Raw genomic sequence first — 22,800 nt, forward strand, 5'->3', positions numbered from 1 at the left:
TTCCTGATTCTAAGGTCAATGTTTCCTCTACTACCATGCCATGATGTCAACTCTTTAGGCATTGTCAAACATTATATACTGTTTGTAGATGTTCTCAAAATGATGATGTTTCTCAGCTTCTGGCCCCTCTCTCTATCACTACTGAGGCAAAAGAGGATTATTAGATTGATGGCCTTGCTGTATTTTTTTCTCTTTCATGGGTAGCTATGACCAAAAATAAAAGTGTTCAGCCTTCTCATAATAAGCCTCCTTTTACTTAACAGAGAAGATCCAGTCTAGCAGAGGGCCCATATTCAAAATCTTTGAGTAAGCCACTCATGCACCAGAGTGAAGAACTAAAGTAAGTCTTTGATGAAGAAAATTAAAACATGAAAACATCATAATTATATTGTCATACAGAATCACAATCATTTATTTGAGATGTCTTTTAGAAATAGCTAAACACTTATAGGAATAAGCCTAGTTACCCATCAAGTATTATTTTGGACAGACTGGAAATCAAAGTGCCTCTCTTTCTCCTCTCACACCCCCCTTTTAGAAGCATTTTTGGAAATCTATTCAGAATGCAGAGAATGAGGTTATGGTGGGGGTGGGGCTGGGGGCAGAGAGGGGCTGGGGGAGAGAGGAAGGAGAGAAAATAAATGCTAGTTAATTTAAGAAAAATAATTTACAAATATTTTAAAAAGCAACTGAACATATTCACTAATAGATTCCGAGATTATATATAAATAGCAAAAGCTGTAGATATCACTTGGTATTTCTTGCTAAACTTGAACCACAGTTATTGACTCTGGAAACTTCCACATATTTACAGTGAGTGAGAAATATAGGTATGCTATAGGGAATTCCCCCTCCCATTTGACTTTTTGTCATGTTCTTACTATGACTGAGTTGTACAAGATTAAATAAATATATATGTCTACTACAGGAAATGATGCAAGAACAGTGAGGCATAATACAGAGAGTATTAGACCAGCACTTAAGAAACCTGGGCTCTAATTAGTGTGGTATAGCATAAAAAACAGTGGCCTTGGGAGTCAGAGGTCCTGGGTTCTAATCTCAGTTTTGCTATCACCAGCTCCTTACATGATTGTAGGGCAAGACACAACCTCTCTGGCCTCAGTTTCCTCAAATAATAAATGGGTAGTATTTGACTAAATGACTTCTAAGGTCACATTCAGCTCTAAATTTATGATTTTATTATTTCTTCTCTGCTATTAATTTAGCTATGTGTCCCTTAGACATGTCAGTGCCTCTGGCTTTAAGTTTCCACATGAATAAAAGGAAGGGGTTAAATTAGATGATGCCTTCCTGCTCTCAAATTCTGTGACACCAGCTGCACCAAACTAATTAGTGCTATAACTATTTTGATCATATATATGACAAAAATATAGTTATATTTTAATATAATATGTTATATAATAATATAATATAATGATGATATATGAATTATATATGAATGAATATATAGCATTAAATAGTAACATAACAATATTAATAATTAATCACTAGATTTTATATAATTACAGTTACACTATAATTTTTGTCAGACCCCATAAACTTGTTGTATGAAGCAGATAAAAGGTGCACCCAAGTTCCTTTCATCCCACTGCCCTTTTATAGAAAATTGAACTCTACCCAACTGTAGGATGCTTCACCAAAAGTAAGAACTTTAATAGAAGCATTTACTTATATACTCAGGTTTGAATATTTTTTAATGTCAACTAAGCAGTGATGCTGGACATTTTTTGTGTCAAAGTTTAGAAAATAAGGAATACTTACTGGATGTAACAGTGACTTGTTATATAACTACGGGGATTTTTGTCATTAAGTTGTTTTCCGTTCATGTCCAACTCTTTGTGACCCCGCTTAGCAGAGACACTGGAGCGGTTTGTGATTTCTTTCTCCAGCTCAATTTACTGATGAGGAACTGTGGTAAGCAGGGTTAAGTGACTTGCCCAGGGTCACACAGCTAGACAATGTCTGAGGTCAGCTTTGAACTCAGGAAGACAAAGACTTTTGAAACTCCAAGCCCAGCACTCTATCCTCTGTGCCACCTAGCTGCTCAAACGATGAAGATGCTCCCAGAAAAATGTACTTTTGTATATTCACTTTTCCCCCACTCTGGGAACTTTCAAAAATGAATAACACAGAACTGCAAATGAAGAAACGATGCTTTTGCAAGTGACTCCAAATATGATAGGAGCATATCTGATTTAGTCCGACACATTCACTTTCACTTTTACAAATGAAGAATCTGAGGTCCGGAGATTTAAAAGACTAACTTAGCTGAGATTCAAACCTATGCCCTCCAATTCAAGCTATCTTCTGATAAAGGATAAAGCCAAGAACAAAACAAAATTTAGTCTCATATCAATCATTTAAAAAGTTCCTAACAAAATCAACACATATTGAATCTGTCTTAGAATTAGTTTTGACAGTTAGGATCGCTAAAGAATCTAATTTAGTAACTATTTATATTATATTTATTATGTATTTATAACTATTTATATTATTATTATAGTTACATCTATTTGTAAATGATTGTTTTATTTTAAATATTTACTTCACTTGATTTTTAATCTTAAGGTTGAATAACTACCAACTAGTAAGACCACACAGTGTGATGGAAAGGATTTAGGGTTTGGAGTGTAAGGACCTAGGTTTATATCCTGGATTTGCCATTCATCACCAGTGCGATTATAGGCAAGTCACTTAACCTTTTGGACTTCAGTTTCCTCAAATGCAAAATGATAGAGTCGGGTTAGATAACCTCTATTTCCATCTCTAAATCTGTGATCCTTCCTATGAATGGTAGACTTAAATAGTAAGAGAATTTAAAGCTAAAGGGACCAAAACAAGACAGGATTCTAAAACTGACCAAGGAGGGTACCTTGACATATGTGTGTGGGCACACACAGTTCTGTGTCCCAAGTATATTCACATTGTGTCATTGTTTGTTTTTCAACCACTGTCTATTTCACAATCTTCACTCTGAAATTCTATTTATCTTTCTGGAGGGATAGAAGTGACCTGAGAAAGCATTCAGCACAAGGTATACCTTCAGCTCCAACTGTTTGGGGATGATGTTTGAGCAAAGTGGAGTGGCTGCTGAAAATTACTTTGCCACATTTCAGCTTTCTCTAGGGATTGGGTAGTGTCATGACAGTCATTACTTGGCAATCACATTTCTGTGTCTCAATCTTGGCTAGTTTTTAAAAAGTTCTAGGAAAGTTATGTGTACTGCTTTGGAAAGGAAACAAGAATATATAGAGGATCCTTCTTTTTCCTCTGCCTCCTCTTTATACCTCCCTCCCTGTTCAAAGCAACCAAATGCATACAACAGTTTAATATAATGAAAAATGATGAAATTTACATGCATGAGTCAGGAAATGCAGTAATTATATCCCTTTATAACATTAATCTAATACACAAAATATATTACAGCATAATTTTTACTGCCTAATTATTAAAAGGAAAATATATGTTGAAAATTTTTGGCTGAAATTGTTGTTATCAGTACATCATCTTTGGCAGTTCCAGACACATAATTTAAAATACAGAGGAGAAAACTCAGTAAGCTATTGTAGATTTACAGCAAATAAAAGGCAGATCATTTATTTGTTCATAATGCATATAATGAGACATTGAGGTCATGGATCATTCTCATTAACAAGGATGGTTTCTCTCTGCTCTTAATAAATGTTCATCACCAACCCATGGTTTTTAATGTAATTCTCTTACAGACCACTAGCAGCTTTTCATGGTCTTTTAAAATGATTATTTCACTTGTCTATTCTAGCATTAAGATTAATATTGCTTAACTTTAATTAATATATACCACCATTTACATTTCTGGTTTAGTAACAAATAATTATAGTCACCCCTTGACATTTGTAGGTGTTATATACGTAGGACCCCCATGAATGTGAAAAATCACAAATAACTCTAGGCCCCATCCCAGACCTTTATTTTTAATAATTTTGATTATGTTTATTTAGCCCAAAAAACAAAGTAACACACTGTACCCATAAAAAGTTGCAGGTTATAAGAGAAAGAGATTAATATCTTGCACACTATGCAGAGTCTTTGTAGTTACCTGGGTAGCTGCAGCAACTGCTTCATGGATTTCCTTTTCCTATTTTCAAGACACAGTGATCACTGCAGAAGAAAATCACATGACTGGGTCTAACGAGTAGAGAGACAAAGAGAAGGCATTCTCCAAGAGAGTACTTGAGCCCATAGCTCTTCAGAACACTGAAACTTTTAACAAAATTTAACCGTTTGTAATAAATTTATGTATGTATACTTATGGTAGTAAGTGATAAAGTAGATTAAGAAAATATAGTATTTATGACTTACTATTTTTTTAGTTTTCTTTTCATATGTGTGTCATTGGCAGTCTTCTGAATTGCCCTGCAAATCTCCAAAAATTCCCATTTCATTATCGATGGTCAACTTGTATAAAACCAAAACCTCGAATGTGAAACCGATGCATGTTGAGAAATGACTGTACTTAAATACTTAATAAACCCAAATATTACCTCACTGATAGTTCATCAAAAATAGAGCAGTCCTATTGATTTAGGTGAGTTTCCTTCTCCTCACTTCTGCCCACGTCTAGTGTAAAGAAAGAGCTGGTGATATAGGTTTTCCATTGGAGCCCTTGGCTAAAGTGGTTTCTGACTTTCCACAGTGGTCAGAGAACCACTCTGATACAGAATGTTCATAGTCCTAACATGGTAGATCAGAGAGTGACCTTCGAGCACAAACTCAAACTGAACTAACTCCTCTGTTGTACAAAACAGTAATCTGAGGCTCAGCCCCTTGCCCTCAGATAGTATCATTATAGGAAGTTCTCAACTTAATTACTTTGTGCGCCAAAACTATTAAATTGCTTGCTTGAAATTCAATAAACTTTCCCTAGAGATACAAAGTTATAAATGGGTATTTAGTTTCCCAGGTTGGACTTACTATAAAACCTTGTCATATATCTAAAATACTATATATTTTAAATGAAAAATAGTAGAAAACAACACTTTTTACCATGTTATTTTTAAAAATACAATTTAGTAAGAAACAGTTTTTTATTTATCTTGAATATGAATGCTTCAGAAAAAACTGTTTTAATTGTAGAAAGATTTTATTTTTTCTACTACTAAGTTTCCATTAAGTCTTCTTCTGGCATAGTGGCATGGAAATGACCTTGAGTTCTTAAAGATTTTATCAGTAGAGTACAAGCGTTGTTGGATACACTAAGCTGGAAAGGTTTTGAGTTATGTGACTATCATCCAATGACCAGCCTAGCTAAATCTGGAGAAACTTTTCACCAGCTGGTCTCAGGGTGCCATCTTTTTTGGACACAGTAATTCTCAAACATAATGTGCCAAGACAGATACATAAAGGTGACACAATGGATAGAGAGCCCTGGATCTGCAGTCAGGGAGATTTGAATTCAAATCTGCCTTTAGATATTTATTAACTGGGATCTGAGGCAGGTCACTCAATCTATTTGCCTCATTTTCTTCAACTGTAAAATGGGGATAATAGCAGCACCTACCCTTCAGGGTTGTTGTGAGGATCAAATGAGATGCTTATAAAGTCCTTAGCACAGTGCCTGGCACATAGATACTTAATAAATGCTTATTACCTCCTCCCTTTCCCTTCTCCTTCTAGGTCAGTCTGTCAGTGAAGATTTTTATCTCCAACAAAAATTGCAGATCCTTGAAATATTCATTTTATAGATGAGAAAACTGAGAAAAGTTAGGTAAATTACCTATCACCAGGCAAGTAAATAAGTATCAGTGCTGTTCAGACCACAAATCCAACCAACCCTTGTCATCACTAAGGTAGCATAGACAAGTGGATAGAGCACTGAACTTGAGTCAGATAGACCTGGGTTAAAATCCCACCTCACATACTTGGTGGTGTGACCCTAGGCAAGTCCCTTAACTTCTCTACACCTAGGTTTCTTTATCTGTAAAATGAGATAGTGGGACTCAAAAGTCTTTAAGGACCCTTTTCAATTCTAAATTTATGATCCTATGGTCATCCAAACTTAGCCTGTCTAAAACTGAAATCTTCATCTTCTCCTGATGATTTGCCCACTACCATTCTTCCAAATACCTTTGGTCAAAAGCTCAGTTCTTTCTTGAATCTGATATTCAGCACTAAGCATTGACCAAAAGCCACCGATTGCTTGATAAGTTCAATAGCACCAGGAATGTCAGTGCTCCCTAAATCCCTGGTCCTGCTTCCAGCCCAACCCCTGCAACCATCATCCTGGAAAGCAGCTGGAAAAAGGGGCCAACTATTCCCACCAACTGCCAGCCCACTGCTACCTTCAGGGCAGGCAAGCCAGTCTAGATGAAGAGGCAATACATCTTGAGAGAAAGCTGGCAGGAAGTGCCTGGTGCCCGAAACCACTGCCCCCTCCTTAACTACCTCAGTGCCCAATGAAATTTGAATGAAGCACTTCACAGGACCACAGGCCCAAGGTCACTGGGAATGAATAAAAGCATTCCCCAGGCCACCTGCAATGCTTCCAGTCTGTTCCCCACAGTCATCGCTGAAGGGAGCGATTCCTGTGAAGAAAAGGCCTGTCTATTTTGCCACCACCAGAATTAACCACTGACCAATTGCTGCCAACATGCTTCTAAGCTCAAAAGCCCTGAGGATGCCAGTGGGCTCCAGATCGTGGATCCTTGTTTCCAAACCATTTCCTGCAGCTCTCTTCTCAGGAAGCAAACTTTGTGAATATGCAACCTGGAAATTGACCCCCGCATCCTCAGCAATCACTGGAGACACCAAAATTGTAAGTACTCAACACTAAAATCCTTGTCACTGTCAAATGGTTTAAAGTCAGACACAGGTATTATTTTGTCAGTGAAAGAGATATTAAAAGTACATCTGCTTTATCATTGCACCCTCCTCCTTACCTTACCCCTTTTCCACTCCCCTTATGTTCTGTCTTCTTCCATTAGAATATAAGTTGTTCCAAGATAGGGACTGTATTTCTTCTATTTGCATCCCCAACATTTAGTATAGTGGTTGGCCCAAAGTAAGGGAAGAGAAAAGAATAAACATTTATATACCACCTACTATGTGCAGAGATATCACCTTGCCAATAAATACCTGTATAGTCAAAGCTATGGTTTTTTCAGTAGAGAGAGTTGGACTACAAGGAAAACTGAGTGTCATGGAACTGCTGCTTTTGAATTGTGGTGCTGGAGAAAATTTTTGAGGATCACTGGGACAACAAGGAGATCAATTTAATCAATACTTAAAGAAATTAATTCAGGCTATTTGCTGGAAGATCAGATACTGAAGTTGAAGCTTAAATAATTTGGCCACATAATGAGAAGACAACTCATTGGAAAAGATCCTGATGTGCAAGAATGAAGGCAACAGGAAAAGGTGATGGCAGAGGATGCAGTGGATAGATAGTGTCATGAAAGAAATGAGCATGAACCTGGTCAAACTTTGGAAGATAGTGAAGGATAAAAAGACCTGGCATGCTGTGGTCCATGGGGTCATAAAGAGTCGGACATGACTGAACAACAACCAGGGTCACAAAGACAGTAAGTATCGGAGGATGGATTTAAACTTGGATCTTCCTGATACCATATGTAAGCTTTTAAAGTACTGTTACTTTTTATGAGTTTATTTCTCATAGGATCATGGATTTACAAATGAAAGGGACTGAGGTACCTGGGTCCAATCTCCTCATTTTCATAGTTCTTGTTTCCTCGAGTATACTGAGAGTTCCTTAAATGTAGGAACCATACTCTGTGTAACAAGAAGGATTTATAAATACAGAGATTATCCTTGGTTTTCTCCATCCATTCTCCCATGCCAAGTAACTAAAGAAACCTTGGAACTGGCTCTCCTTAGCCTCCCAACTCAATTGTCATAGAAAGACTGGGTGGTGTTTGGGAAGAGGCAACAAGCCCATGTAGTTGACTGAGGAGGACCTTGTGGGCACACAGGTTCAAGTTATTCTTGAAGATGAATGCCTGCAGAATTATGGCATAAAGAGAACCTATAGGAGGTTCTTTTATCAGTTCTGTGTTGGAGCTGAAAGAAGGGAGTTCATGTGTTCCATGAAGATACAAAAGTAACCTTGAAGATATTCTCCCTGTCTCTCCAGGAAAATGTTGATGGATGAGATCTGACTGAGACACTGAGTCACCTCTGGCTGATGAGCACTACTAACATAGGGATGCTGGGGAGTTCCACAGAGGGTGATAGAGGAAGGACTGAAAATGGGAATAGAGGCTGGCTGCCATCTGCTGTGAGCTCAGAAATACTACAGGCAGAGAAACATGGAGGAGAGATACTGCCTGCCCCAAGATCAAAGGATCATTAGAGAATCTGAGATGTTCAGCTATAGCTAGAAGTGATCTTAAAAGTCATCTAGTCTAACGGCTTTTCCCCCTTTTAAACAGATGAAGGGGGCTTCAGGAAGGCAAGCATTATAAAGGCACTAACCAATCCAAGTGAAGGTGTTGCTTTTTGTTATTTTAATCTCTGGCAGTACATAGGGAGAAAAAAAAGACATGCTATCATTCTCTGGATGGAGAGAGGCCTTAGATCTGTGAACAACAAAGACCTTTGTTCTTTGCTTCTTTGCAGTTGCCATTTCCTGTTTTAGATGAAGGAGGCTGGAGATGGCAGTAACCTTCTGAGCCCTGAAAGGAGTGTGAGCTACCAAAAGTCTGGGAACTGGAAACCACCATACTGGGATTTGATAAAAGCCAGATAATAAGGAGGGGTGACTTGAGAGACTTGCTTGACCCAGTCTGGCGGTAGTAATGATATAGACTTCAACAAACATTGGTCATGCCATATTTGGAATTGAACTCAATGGAGTGAATGTTAAATGGAAACTACATTAAGTCCAATCCCACTCCTCCCAAGTTTGGAATGGTGTAAGGCATAGTTTGCCTTTGGGTGTTTGGGGAAAATTCTGTACTTCTGTCCTTGCTATACCTTCACAATAAATATCTCTTTCTGAAGGCTAATTGATATTCATTGATCAAATGGAACCAAGGTTCTAATCATTGATGGTGAACAGTGGGGAGAACTTGCCAGAATTGAGGTTCAACTCTATAGTATTAGAAAATCCTTAGAAGAGTTGTAGCTAGCCTTGTTCTGGCAGAGTAAGTTCATAGTCTCAATACAATAGCATTAAAGAGGACATTTTAAGCCAGGTCCTCGGATTCCATAGTCAGTGTCTATTCCTCTCTACCATATTGATTCCTAGACTTAGAGCTATTAGGGACCTTAGAGATCATCTAAATCCAAGCCCCTCATTTTCTTTTTTTTTTTTGCAGTTGAAGAAGATAATAATATTAAGTCACATTTGCCCTTTATAGGCAAAGGCAAGATTAGAACACAAATCCTCTGACTCTGAATCTGGAACTTTTGAGGGATCAAAATGTTCAAAAAGGAAATGTACCAAGGATCGAAAATGGAACTCAAGTGACTGCTGGAATGCTATCTAGAGGTTGTACATTAATGAATGAAGTTAGGTTGCTATAGGTAACTTCATCAGATTGTGTGATATCATTATGGGGAACTAAGATGGTGCCCAAAGTTCCGTGACTTTTTGGTTCTCTTAGTGGTCTGAGTCATAATTTTCTGATTGTTCAGTTGAAGAACAACTAAGGAGATATACTGATGTCTTCACGCTGATCACGTAGAACATCTTAGTAAAGACTAGTCACTTTTTAATTCAGAAAGGGTGGGAAACTTAGATGCACCATGTCTTAAGCAAATGTGCTCCAAAAGATTTCTCATTTGCAAAGGCAGAAGTGTTAGAATCACTTTCACTTAGTCCTGAAAGAATACCAGACTTTTAAAAAGTTCATAACAATCAAGTTTAATGGAAGGACTTATCACACCTGGCTTTAAATCCTTCTATATCATATATCTTGACCTAATTTTGTAACACAAAGGTATTAATTAACAATTGTTAAGATTTATACTTATTTATTATAACAAAAATACATTTTCTGAAAATGGGAAAGGCATGATTAGTGGTCACATATATTATTCCTGCAACTCTCAATTCTTAGTGTACAAGGAATTTCCATTGATAAGGTTCTATATGCCTATTAGTGGGCACTACAAATCACCAGGTTGTACTTACCAACTGCAATTCCAATGCCTAGGAAAAAATAATCAGTTTCTATTTCTATATCTATGACAGAAAATATCTCAAAAATTACTCAGGTTTATTTACCCGATCTGGTTTTTCTTCTGGGAGCAGAGATGTCATCCTTTTACTTCTATGAAGATATGTATTATTTTCTTCACCTCTCATCTAATATCTAAATACAACATATTTTTCTAAATATAACTATGAAATTCATCAGGAGAATAGGTGGAGGGTGTGTACATATGGTGTAAAGATGCTGAATTACAGTGACAATATCTGACCAATTCTTCTACATGTAGTTCAGTAGAAAGAGCATTGGATTTAATAGTCTGTTCTGATTCTCAGCTCTTACATTTACTAGCTGTGTGACCTGGAGCAAGTCATTTTCTCTTTTTTAGTACTGGTTTTCTTATCTGTACAATGCAAATAGATGTTGTCAGAAAATCACTTTGTAAACAGTAAAATGCTACATAAATGTAAGATATTATTAGTAATACTCTGGGGAGATATTTCAATATACAGCTGGCAATGTGTGGATGTTCTATAATCACACAATTATGTGTCTATGCCATACTTCTGACAACTTCCATATAGCCTGTACCAAAACCTAACAGTAGTTCTTACTTAGTAGCATTTTACAATTCGCATAACTTTCCTCATAACAGCCCAGGAAGTGGATAGCACTGATATTGTTACCTCCATCTTATAGACGAGAAAAACAAAATTCAGTCAGCCATTTAAACTTAGATGTACGTTCTTCCCAAACTGTCTTATTTTCTCACCCAAGAGGAAACAGGCAGTCAGTCAAATAACATTTATTAAGTACTTTTCATGTTCTAGGCCTAGGGTGGGGAAACTGTTGCCTTAAGGCCACATTCTAGGTCCCTGAGTGTAGCCTTTTGATGGAGTCTAAGTTTTACGGAACAAATCCTTTTATTAAGGGGATTTGCTCTGTAAAGTTTGGATTCAGTCAAAGGGTCAAGATGAGGACCTAGAGGGTCACCTATGACCTTGAGGTGGTAGGTTTCCCACCCCTATTCTTGGGTCTTTGCTAACCACTGAGGATGCTCTTCTGGAGCTCATATTCTAATGGAAGAGACATGAAAACAACTGTATACATACAAAATACATGTAGTATAAGTGAAACTTTTGATGAAGGGATTCCTGAGAGTTTATTCCTGCCCTTCTTCAGTCCTTTCCAACCGATTTGGCATGAGCTGTGCCTTTTCTCTGTAAGCAGATCTCAAAGATCCCAAAATATGGGATCATTCCAGACTTTTCTCCTTTGATAATACCCTTTAATCAAGATCTCACTATCTAGATGAAAAGCAACCAGTGTAGGTTACTTTTATATTCTCTCAATATATGTATTAGCACATAGAGAAACAGGCTAAAGGACTTTGGAATCAGGTAGACTTGGGTTTAAGACCTGCCTTGCCATTGACACAGAGTAGGTGTGTGACTATATGCATGTCCCTTACTCTTTCAGGGTTCACAGGTAACTCAAAGTATATAAATTAGAGATAAGCTTTTGCCAGTTTGCATTGGTAAGGGGTGTTGCTACACAATGAAATCACAGATTCATCAAAGAACTTGAGAGAGAGAGAAATTGGGAGGGGAGGGAAGGAGAAGGGGGAGGAGGAGAGGAGAAGGAAAGAGAAGGAAGGAGAGTGGAGGGGAGAGGAGAGGGGAAGGTGCTTCTTAAACTTTTAGGTTCTCCTATTCTTTCTAACTTGTATTAACTTGTTCTAACTCAGCTTTGAACATCAAACAGAACATTATACATTTGATCTTAAAGGTGATAGGAAATCATTAGAATTTATTGGAGGTGGAATGTGTGTATATTATATGGGCAAACCTGTACTTTAGGATAATTACTCTGACAGCCCAATGAAGGACAGATTAGAGAGAGGAGAGATTAGTGTCAGTGAGACCAGTTATCTAACACAAAAATTCTAGACTCAATACTAGTCCAATACTCCACCCCTACTCCCTGTTCCCTCTTCACTTTGCAGTAGAGGAAACTGGCCAGTCTGAACCTGAGCATTTAAATCACTTCATCTTTTTGGATTTCAATCAGCAAGTGGCAGAGCAGCTCAGATTTAAACCCAGGTTCTCTGACTTTAGAGGCTATGTTTTTTTTTTCCATTATACTATGACTGCTTAATAAATGGCATAGGCAAACTGATTAATTTAATATCCTAGTTCTGGAGAATAGATGATGAAAGGTGTTTCCCTTTCCTCAACAGAGATATATGGTTCAATAAATGTGGAATGTTGCCTAAACTGGCAGACAAGGTCCCTCTTGTTGGTTTTGCTTAACCTTCTTTCTCTGCTATGATGTATCTGTCTTCCATCCCTGGAAGATCCCTCTGCCCCTACTTCTAAAGGATTAGATTCTCCCAGTACCTCCATTTTAAGGAAGGTCTAGGCCATTCATACCGTCATTCCTATCTCCTTACCTTTTTTGTCCTCTTGAAAGAAGAGATTAGCTTTTTTTTGGCCTGTATTTGTGTTCTTAACATCAAGTACAGTACCTGGAACACTATTGTTGCTTGTTCAAAAGATTGAACAACTTTTCGTGAACCCACTTGGGGTTTTTGTGGCAAAGATCTGGAGTGGTTTGCCACTTCCTTCTATAGCTCTAGCTCTGCAAACGAGGAACTGAAGCAAACAGGCTTAAGTGACTTGCTCAGGGTCACACAGTAAATGTTTAGGATCAGATTTGAACTTGTGAAAATGAGCTTTCTAGATTCCAGGTCCAATTCTCTATCTACTGATAGCAGCCCTTTGTTAATGCCTAATAAATATCCATCAGTCAACAAACATTTGTTAAGAACCTACTTTGTGATAGGCACTGGGTTAAGTGCTGTGGATATAAGGAAAAGCAAAAGATGATCCCTGCTCTCAAGAAACTCACAGCTTAATGAAGAAGACAATATGGAAACAACTATGTACAAACAAGCTAGAGGTAGGATAAATTGATAATAATCAGAAGGAAGGCACTAGAATTGAGGGATTAAGAAGATGAGATTTTAGCTGGGGCTTGAAAGAAGCCAAGGAAGCTAGGAAGTAGAGATGTGAAGGGAGAACATTCCAAGCAAAGGGGAAAGTTTAACAATTTCTAGAGTCTGGAGATGGAATGTCTTATTTGAGGAAAAGCAAGGAGACCAATGGCACCGGATAAGAGAGTAGAATGGATGGCAATAAGGTACAAGAAGATTGGAAATATGGGAGAGGTGGGGAAGGACAGAATATTGAAGTGCTTTGAATGACAAACACAAGATTTTAGATTTCATCCTGAAGGTGATGGGGAGTCACTGGAATTTACTGGTGTAGGTTAGCAAGGGTGAGGGTTAGATGACATGGTTAGACCTACATTTTAGTAATATCACTACTTTGATGGCTGAAGAAAGGATAGACTGGAGGTGGAGAGTTGTGTCAGTGAGACCAACCAGTAGGCTATGATAATAGGCCAGGCATGAGGTGATGAGGGCTTGTGCCACAGAAGTGCCAGTATTAGTGAAAAAAGGGAGTGTATGTTAGAGATATTATGAAGGTCAAATTGACAAGCTTTGGCAACAAATTGGAAATGGAAGGTGAAAGAAATGGAAGAGTTGAGGATGACACCGAGGTTTTGAGCCTGGGTGACCCTCAACAATAATAAGGAAGTTAAGAAGAAGGGAAAGGTTAAGGGAAAGGATGACAAGTTCAGTTTTGGACATGATGAGTTTAAGGTATGCCTGTTGATTTCTTCCTTCCATCAACAAACCACACTCATGGAAAGTCTAGCTGTTTCTATCAGGAGGGCATAACCAAAACCACTTCTGACATAACAGTCAATAACCCTAAACTTAAGCCAAACTCCTAGAAAGAACAAAGAAGTTTTATGAATTCTAGCCTAGTAAACTCAAACTTGTAATGTGACAGCAAATGTCAGAATAGTCTTATATTTAATCTTTATTACCAGGTGCCTTAGATATCAAGATCATAGATTTAGAGTTAGAAGGAATCTTAGAGTTGATCATCATACAACGCCCTCATTTTCATATGAGAAAATGGAATTACTTTTTGGAAGTTTCCTTATTAGACATTTCTCTGTAGGACATAGAAAGTCTTAATCATATAGAACAAAAGTTGAGTCATCTAAAGGTTACGGCTTGGATCTAATTAGTCAGTGATAGAACTTGAAAAACAACAAATATAATCTATTAGGTCTGCTGTCACTGAATTCTAGCAACCATCTAGTAAAAAACATTATAAAATTTATTCTACAATAAGACTTTTTTCTTGAGAGATGGCTGATTTCTAGACTCTTACATTGTTGGATTTCAAAATGTGGATTGTCAAGGAAAAAACAAAACACAACTTTTAATTTTGATCTTTTCCTACTTATCTTTAAAAGAGCTACTGGGAAAGCAGTCTTTACCTTCAAGTTTTCTTTCTTCTGATTAAATTGTAGATGGCTTATTTGAGAAAATTTATATTTAAATGATAGCCATTTTAATGTTTTAGCTGAACATTTTAGACTGTCCCTGTACTTAAAACCATTTGTTCATCCAATCAGTGCTTAATAAATGCTTGTTGATTTATTGGTTAAATGTCTATTTGCTAAATGTTGATGATGCAGAATGCACTGTAGGAGGCTCTGTGAAGGATACAAAGATAGATAGGACACGGTTTTTGTCTTCAATTCATTTGTAATTCAATGCAGGAGGTAAGACACGTAAACAATAGCCTATTCCTAGGATATATTCCCAACTCTACTAGCAGTTGGGTCCCTGGAGAATGCCTAATTACTACTCCTTCAAGTATCTAGGGGATGACCCTGAAGGGCTAGTACTATTGCTCATCACTCCCCAAAATTGTGCCTTCCATTGAAGTAGCCTCATCAAACTTCTAGCAAATGTCATTTACTAAGCAAGTATGTTAAAATCAGTTTTTCCAAAGCACCCTTCCCAAATTGGAGGCATGCTCCCCCTTTTCACACATAAGGTCTCTAAGATCTCTCTTTGTGTGGCACACACAAAGGCAGGAAAGCACTCACGTCCTCCAGGAAGTAACTTTCAACTTTTGTTCCTGGAAGGCCTTTTCTCCTTTTAGGGAGTATTCATGCAGTTTCCCTAAAATGTGGTTCTTTTCTGGGATCCAGAGGATAACACCTTTTTAGAGTTCATAGCTGGCACTTCTCTCTTCCATAAAGGGTCTTACTCTCTGAAGCTATCTCTGTCTTCAGGTAGCTGTCTTTCCATATACTCTGAAGGTATTTCCTCTGTGGTCAGCCTCTATAACTCCAGCAGCCACTGCTACTGCCTCTGGTAATTGGTGAAACATCAGTCTTCAGAAACTTTCTATGCAGTCTACCACTTCTGGTCCATTAGCCTGGTCTCTAGTCAGCAGTAGGACCTCTGGAATTCCAGAACTCACAAGATTGGGTGGGCACCTCCATCTTGGAATATTCACTCACCTAAGATCAGGAAAGAATAAATACAAAATAAACAGAGATAGCACATGGGGGATATGGCCAGATGCTCCAAACATACCAGGAAGATCAAAGCAGTACTTACCTTACAACCAGAAAAAAAAGAAACTGAGAGATGAACAAGCCATCCCTTTGGTACACATTTTCAGTTCTGCCTTGGTCACTCCTGAGTCACCGTTCTTGCTCCTTTGTCAATTAGAAGTCATTCAGTCCTGTTATCAATCCCATGGCTGGGAACAAGCTTTCAAAAGTTCACCATGCTGGATCAGAATGAGGCAGAGAATATCTGAACGTTCTTCAGGCAGGGCAAATCTGAGCACATTCCATCCATTTCACACAGATAAAAAAAAAGTAGTGGAAAGTGCCATATAAGTGGTGTCATAGACACAGCTTTAAGACTAGCACCGTTTATTTCCAGTTCAATCCCAGGATAAAATGAACACTCATAAGCCCTTGACATTTAACAGATGGGGAGGTTTACTTTATGGAGTCTCTTAGTTTCTCTGCATGTGGCCACCCTTGTCTCCATATGGGAACACCTCTGATGAGTCAGCCATCAGAATATCTCAACTTGCATGGTCTGAGATACCCACCAAGTCTGAGAAGCAGCAATTACATGAGGTTGAGACCTTTGATAACCCCAGACCAGGAAATTGCATTAGGGAACCCAACTGGGGGCCAATCAGGTTTCATGAAGAAAGGAAACTGAGTCAGGATCATGAAGACACTGGTCTGACCACATGTGGTATTAGTAAAGTGATAGTTCAGAAGAAAAAGTGATCACTTCTAGTGAAGAGGGTTCCAGAAGTGCATTCATTCCTAGAAGAAGGAATGGCCTGAGTGCTTGTACTTGCCAAACAGACCATGATACTCTGGAAATCATTCTCACATTCATTATCTCATTTAATTCTCATGACAACTTTATAAAGAAAGGGAGTGATTATAACCCCCACTTCACAAATGAGGAAATTGAAACTCAGAGAGTGATGCAATTTGACCAGATGGACACAGAACCAGAACTAGAACTCGGATCATCTGACTGTTAGTCCAGTGTCCCCTCCACTACACATTCTATCTCTCAATGAATAGAATTATGGAAAACATAAGCAAAGGAATTAAACCTAGTTTTGTGACATGTAAAATGAATACTTGATTTTTACAAGCATATAAATTGAGAAATAATAAGTGTCTATTTCTTTTCAATTAAATTCAATAGTCAATATCTGTTTTGTGCAACACGTTGCGCAAAAGTGGCTGTGCACTTTGCCAGTTGGTAGGGGCGATATAAAGATAAATAAGAATGAAATCATGATTACCATACTTCAGTGAAAAAAAATGAGGCCATCGGCCAAGAGTTTCCTCTTCTCTCCTTTTCTTATCTCACATCTCTGTATCATCCCTTACTATCTTCTCTTTCACAGTAGTCTCTGAAGAAGTAGCCTCTCTTCTGGCCAAAGTCTCTCCACATGCACTCATGATTGCATTTTCTCCTTTCTCCTCCAAAAAATTGCCCACATCATCATCCCAATTTTCTCTAATCTTTTATCTTACATACATATATTACATACACATCTCCTTATCCTTAAAAAAACCCTCACATGATCCTATTGTTCTCTCAAACTATCATCCTATAGTTTGTAGATCCCCTAGCATCTTCCATGAGGATAATACTATCTAGGCATGTGCCAAACCTCCATTATATCTGCTAAATTCCTAAAAAAAGTTATTCATACTTGATTTCTTGACAATGCCCTCTCTTGGTTCTTGCCCAATATCTAACTGTTTCTCTTCAATAGCTTTTGCTATATCTTCCTCCCCTCTTCTGTCTCTCTCTATCGCTCTCTCTCTGTCTCTCTCTCTCTCTCACATACACACACACACACACACACACACACACACACACACACACACACACACACACACACACACACACACACACACACACCCCAACTGTGAATGTTTTGTAAGGCCTTTTCCGGGACCTTCTTTTCCCTCTATATCATCTCACTTGGTTTCATCAGATCTTGTGGGTTTAATCTCCAGTCATCCTTATCTATATCTTGCCACTGGATCTAGATAGTTCTGGAGGAGAGAGTGAAAATAGTGACTTTGCACAGACCTCCCATACTTGCACATAATTTACTTGTAAGTCATGACATCTCCTTTTGAGGTCATGGACCTTTTCAATAATGATGGACAAGCAACAACCTGTGGGTAGTAGTAGCTGCCCCCCTGTAGACCCAGCTAACTAGTTCCAGTTAGGCAATGTAGCTTCTTCCTTCCTTCCTTCCTTCCTTCCTTCCTTCCTTCCTTCCTTCCTTCCTTCCTTCCTTCGCTCCTTCCTGTTCCTTTGTTGATGTGGGGAATCATACCTTTACGTGTGGGTGCTTTGCCCAAAGGAATATAAATTTTGATTGCTAAAACCTAGCAAGATATGTTGGGATTTATGGGCTAGATTTCTTTTTTATGGACCATGTCTTAAACCCATATCACTCTGGCTCTCATTGACCGACCAACAAAAGATCCCAGCCCAAGTCTCACTTGGTCATTGTTTGGACTCTGATGGCTCAGTGTGAGTGTAAATAACAATTGTTGTTTTTGTTTTGGCCAGAAACCCTGCATGTCTTCCCCTCCCAGATTGATTTTGTTTTGGTTTTGGTTTTTGACTAGGTAAAAGAGGCCATTCTTTGCTTTATTTCTCACCTAGTCTTAATCAATGAATGGGCATTGCCTCAGTCAAACTGAGACCTTGGAAAGACCTTTGCTTAAAAAAGTCCAAGGTTCTCAATGCATCTGGGGCCATCTCCAGTCATCCTAATCTATATCTACGTATCCAGATGTCTCTGGAGGAGAGAGTGAGGCTGGTGACTTTGCACAGCCCGGCAATCCAATTCACTTGCAAGTCATGACATCACCTTCCTGAATGATGGACAAACAACAGCCATGAGTTTAGTTACAACCTCTATGCTACTGATACCCATATTTATAAATCCAGTCCTAACCTCTCTTCTGACCTCCAATCCCACATCTCCAAGTACATATTGGGCATTTCAAATTGGATGGCCAGTAGGTATCACAAACACACGTGCAAAAGAGAACTCATTCTATATCCTCCTGAACCATCTTCTCTTTTGAAACTCCCTTTTATTTTTGAGGCTACCATCATCCTTCCATTCATCCATATTTACAAACTTAGCATCACCCTCAGCTCCTCACTGTTACCTGCCCCATATATCCAATCAGTGGCTAAATCTTTTTGTTTCTACCTGCACATATGACCTCTTCTCTCTACTTACACAAGCACCACTCTAATTCAGGGCATCATGACCTTTTATCTGGTCTACTGCAAAAGCCTTCTAATTGTTTTGTCTGCCTCAAGACTCCCCACTCCAATCCATCCTCCACATAATTGCCAAAGTGATTTTCCTAAAGCATACATTCAAGTATGTCACCCCTGTACAACGAACCCCAAAGTCTCTTTATTACTTCTAGGACCAGATGTAAAGTTCTTTGATTAAGACTGAAGACTCTTCACAACTTGGCCCCTTTCCACCTTTCCAATCTTATGTTTTATACTTTTCCATGCACTCTACAGTTCTGATGCTCTTGATTATCTCCCATCTCCAGTCCTTTGCATTGGTTGTCTCCCTGACCAGAGTGCTCTCCTTTCTCACTTCTTCCTGATGTCCCTAACTTTCTTCCAGACTCAGCTCAAACACCCACCTTCCACAAGAGGCCTTTCTACCACCTCTCCAGCCTCACCTTCACTTGAGCCTTTCCCTCTAAGGTTACCTTCCTTCAATTCTGAATATGGGACTTTTTATTATTTTTGCCTTTCTTTGTGTCCCCTGAGCCTAGCAAAGTCTACCTAGCACATAGTAAGGGTTTAAGAAACACTTGATTGATTAAATTCATTCTACCTGATCCTCCCCAGGAGTAGGGACCTCTGGGCAAGAACTCCAATACCCTCAATTACACAAGAATCTTCTTTGGATGTAAAGAGAAGGAAGAGACAATATAAACAGTACCAGACAGGTGGAGCCAGAAGCACATCAGTAAAAGAAGCCATGGGTCAAAATAGTCAGAAATTACCCAATATCCAAGATGATGGAGCATCAAGGCATTAGTCAAGAACTCAGTCATAAACAAACCATGTCTGAAAAGGACTTAGGCTCAACCAGAATCCAATTTAACACATGTCAAAATATGACAGGGGATTATTTCTGTGTGACTTGAAAGTAAGAATCAGATAGTCTCAGATGTTATCAATGATAGCTCAACTCAAAGCCCCAAACTCCAATAAATTAATGGCATAACAGTCTCACTGTCAGTGTCCCTTCTGTTGACAAATGAAGTAGGCATTCTGTGTCTATTAGTTTCCTGTTGCAGGCCATGCAAGTTGATTAAGGTATATAATGTACCACATCTCATCCAGCCATATACTTTCTATTTTCTTGCCATTTGCCTTGTTACTGATTCATCTGAACCACTAGAATTCCAGAGACCAATGCCTTAAGGAAGCTAATCCATTTAGCTTTGGGACTCCCATTTTGGGTATAAATCAGACTAATTGATAAATGAATGAACCAGTACAAACTCACATAACCCAGTATATCTAGTCATACCTACACTAGGGCATACTTCATATCCCATTCATCCACCCAACCCTAGTCATCTTAATGTCATTTAGCTTGACACTGCATATGTTCACATCTCCTCCTTATACTTTTTTATCCCCCTCCTTCCCATTATACTTCCTGGTCTGGGACCCTTTATGTTTATGCCCCTACATCTTTAGGACAGTGCCTGACACATAAGTGTTTTATAAATTCCATTCATTCAAAATGTTACTGATTTTTTTTCATTTGTTCATTGCTGAAATGACATTGTTTATTGTGCCTATATAACTTTGGTGAAAAGTTATATAATTTTGCACAAGTTGAATAGCTGATTATATGGATCATAGATTCATAGATTTAGGTCTGGACCTTAGAGAATGTCTAAATCATCGCTTCATTTTACAGATAAAAAAACAGAGACTTAGAGAGTATAAGTAATATGCCCAAGATCTCACTCCCAGTAAGTGACAGTGTCAAGATGTGAGAAATTATGTGTTTGAAGTGATATTGTTAAGTTTTCATTACACATTGTATAATGTGCAACGTGTCCTGGGATTAAAGAGTCACCATGGCTGTTCAATTATTAGAGAACTGGTGCTTAGCAGAAGGATTTGGGAGAAATGATGAAAGAATGACATTTGCTGTCTGTGTGTGTGTGTGTGTATGTGTAGAAGACAACTCCTTCCCTTGCAAACATCTGATAGTCAGCGTCACCTCTAGGAGTACCAGACTGTAAATTCTGGAAGGCCTCCATCACAGACGACCGAATATAGTCAGAACATTGAGAAAGGGTGGAAATGCAGTCAGTCAGTGAGTCAATAAATTTTTATTAAGTGCCAGGCACTGTGCTAAGCACAGGAGATACACAACCAGAACTAGGGTTTTCCATTCATTGTTCTTAAGCATTTGGACTGCTGGGTTTATGAATTTCTAGTGACCATGGTTATGGTGACAGCCAAAAAGATTTTAAGATGAGGTGGACAATTTGGGGGAACATTAGTTACAGAATCAGGCATAGAGAGTACCAGACAAAGTGGCAGCAGTACTTGGTGATACTGTGCATTCTAACATCCCTGAAGAGACAAGTAAGGAGGAGATTGCTTAGTAGATAGTTATTAAATTCCCTACTGCTAATCAGAGGCTGTTTTAAAGTCTCCATGGTGAGAAAAGAGATGAACTGGGCACAATATAAAGTGTCTGACTCCTTTTTAGTATCCAGAGACCCAATGGCAATAGTTACTCAAAGGGTAGAAGCTACTACCCTATGATAGTTAGAAGGTAGCATGTGCCAGGAAAGTCAAACCACCACCATCTCCTCTCAGATTAAGATGGAGACACCTTAGGACCTTGAACCTCAGAACCTTGGGAGTAGCATTCCTCCTCCTTCCCCTGAACCATCAGATCTGCCTACAGCCCAGTCCCCATAGCTATTGAGGGGAGAGAGCACTGCAGAGAGGGAGCACAGGAGCCCTAAGAGTGGTAGCAATCCCCAAACCATTACTCATTTCTAGTCCAGCTCTCACAGCCATTATCTGGAGAACTAACTCCTGTGGAGAAAGGATTGGCCATCCCTACTCATAGACAACCAATTGCTATAAACAAGGAAGGCAAGCAAACTAGCTAAAATAGCAAGGCCCCTTGAGGAAGAGAGAAGAGGCACCATGTACTAGGCAAATCACACCACCATCACCTTGAGGGCCATTTCCCCTCAGATCCTGATGGAAACAGCCCAGGACCCTAAACTCAAGAGTCTCAGGAATTGCCAGGCTTCCATCCCCAGTGCCCCTAGTCATAATCATAGGGAGCAATCCCTGTGGGGATGTACCTGGTTCCTGCTTTTGCAGGTACTACAGTCACAGCTACTGAAGACCTAGCAAGGAAAATTCTTGCCACCGAAGTCCTTGGCCCTATCAAATGGTTCAACATTGGAAACTAATAGGATTTTTTTCAGTGAAAAATAGCAACAAAAAAAGCATTAACATCTGCTTTGCCCCTGTACCTTAAAGATCATGGAATTTGTTCATCTGATTTGCCAGTGAAACCTTCTGTAAATGTAGTTTCCTTCATTAAAACGTGATTCCTTGAGAGCAGGGACTGTTTTGTTTTTATGTTTATAATTTCAGGGCTCAGCACACTGCTATGCACACAGTAAATGTAACAAATGCCTCATTCATTCGTTCATTCATTCATTCATTCATTCATTCATAAAGAAAATGATTGGTCCAGGAAAAGGGCTACAAAAAAGAGAGGAAAAAAGATCATTTGAAGTTACTTTTTTCCAGTTCAGACAAGTATATAGTAACTTTTCTCTTATACCAAGGGCATCAAGTATATTTCCCAAGAATCATAATGTAAAAGGAAGATTCATTAAAAGACAGTATTATAAATCAAGTTGTTGGTCAAAGATCAGCAGTAAGCTCTTCATTAATAATTTTTTAAATTTAATTTATTTTATTTTGAACCTAAGAAATAAAACAAGCATTTCCATAACATAGTAGAATAGAAAAAAAGATTAAATTAAAAAGATCTTGTACAAA

At 38.5% G+C, this 22,800-nt stretch overlaps 1 long non-coding RNA gene across 1 annotated transcript in view; it reads right to left on the reverse strand.

Annotated features, from left to right (window-relative positions):
* Positions 1-14,629: 14,629 nt before the first annotated feature.
* The window catches only part of LOC140512775 (uncharacterized), a 95,272-nt gene continuing 87,101 nt past the window's right edge, over positions 14,630-22,800 (reverse strand). Inside the window, exon 4 of the long non-coding RNA XR_011969908.1 lies at positions 14,630-15,629. This is a non-coding gene — a long non-coding RNA (uncharacterized lncRNA). The remainder of the gene's footprint in view (positions 15,630-22,800) is intronic.

This window comes from Notamacropus eugenii, chromosome 6 (assembly GCF_028372415.1).
Source record: "Notamacropus eugenii isolate mMacEug1 chromosome 6, mMacEug1.pri_v2, whole genome shotgun sequence".
NCBI classification, from domain to species: domain Eukaryota; kingdom Metazoa; phylum Chordata; class Mammalia; order Diprotodontia; family Macropodidae; genus Notamacropus; species Notamacropus eugenii.